Source organism: Colobus angolensis, unplaced genomic scaffold (assembly GCF_000951035.1).
Source record: "Colobus angolensis palliatus isolate OR3802 unplaced genomic scaffold, Cang.pa_1.0 Scaffold90, whole genome shotgun sequence".
Taxonomy (NCBI): Eukaryota; Metazoa; Chordata; class Mammalia; order Primates; family Cercopithecidae; genus Colobus; species Colobus angolensis.
In genome coordinates this window covers 500,551-502,201 of record NW_012122932.1, presented here as the reverse complement: position 1 = coordinate 502,201, position 1,651 = coordinate 500,551, and positions in this window count along the sequence as shown.

Genomic DNA, 1,651 nt, shown 5'->3' with positions numbered 1-1,651 from the left:
CAAATGTTTTTTGCAGCACTTCTGCCTCTGCCACATCCTCTTCCCTCTTTTAAATCTACTTTTATAGTTTGGTGGTGGTCAACCAAGATCTGAGGCTACATTTCTTAGCTAGTGTTTCTGACTGACTGAATAATCAATCCTCAAAAGAACATTCTCCTCCACTTCCCAGAGCCCTGGAGCTGCCCAGTGCCATCCTAGCCACTCCACGCTGGGTTCAGGATAGGTCTCAGTAGGGCATGGTACATCAAAGGACAACCTTACACAGACCATGAGTCACAGAAAAGTTTCAACAGCTCTGCTCCTCACTGAGTCCATTAGGGGATTGGTACACAATTTGTGAAATTTAACATGATTCTTCAGTTTTTCAAATGACAGTTTGCCTGGGCTACATGGGGATTTCTCATTCACTCAGAGTTTTCTCTAAGAGTCTGTCCCACTCCTCTTGTAGAAGAACATGCTGATCTCCATTTGAAGAGGTTTCTAAACACCAGAAGGGACACAGCTTGCTGGGGGAAGGTCTGTAGGCTAGAGATGTGTTTTGTTTTGTTTTAAGAGAAAAGTCAGAAAGACAAGGAAATCAAGATTCTACCTCCCAACCATCCAGGACTAAGGTCTCTCCCAAAGATCACCCAAGTGGGCATATATGACTCAAGGAACAAGAGACAAAGCATTCAGGATGCCTTTAGAAGCCTTAGATCTAAGAACCATCTAAGACTGGGAAAGACTTGGGATAGAAAAGACCCAGAAAATCTGGGAGACCCCCAGAAGACATCTAGATCAAGGGTCTGCAAACTGTGACCTGACAACCAAAGCTGGCCTACTGCCTGGTTTTACAAATCAAGTGTTACAGGAACACAGCCATGCCCATTTGCCCATTTATTTCTATATTGTCTATGGTTGCTTCTGTACTGCAATGGTAGAATTAAGTAGTTGCAACAAAAATTTATGGCCACAAATCCTGAAATATTTACTATTTAGCTGGTTACAGAAAAAGTTTGCCACATTGTTTCCTAAACTGAGTTCTGAGAAACACTAGCATCCCTGGAATCATGGTTATTAAGAAAAAAAAAAAAAAGTGGAATAGATTACCGTTTGGTCAAATATGTTTGAAAAATGCTCCATTCTGAAAAGACTAAAAAGTTTTGCAGTTAAAACAAACAGCAACAACAACCAAAAAAGTACTCTTTGAAAATTTCTCAAGTTTATTTTATTTGTCCATGGGATATTTTCTATGGTAAAACAATATGTCTGGAGTTACCAGTGGTGCATGTATGCAGTTTGATAAATATCTATATAGCTCATTTATTCCAAAATGTCAGTCATTTTATGACCTTTTCGATATTTGCCAATTGTGTGTACAACCCACGTACTATTTATTGAATGTATTTACTAAACGTTTTTCTTTAATTACTCCCTTTTAAAACTTGGTCTCAACCAGTCAACAATATCGATGAAATTATGCATTCGAAATACATGCATGTGTGTGTGTATACAGGGGGGTGGGTACAGCTATAAAAATAGACATATTGTTCTGTATACCCACTTAATTATCTATATACTACCCATGGAAGATGATATAACACACTTTAAGATATGTTGGATAAGTTAAATTAATTAAAAATCCAGTTCCTCAGTTGCATTTGCCACATTT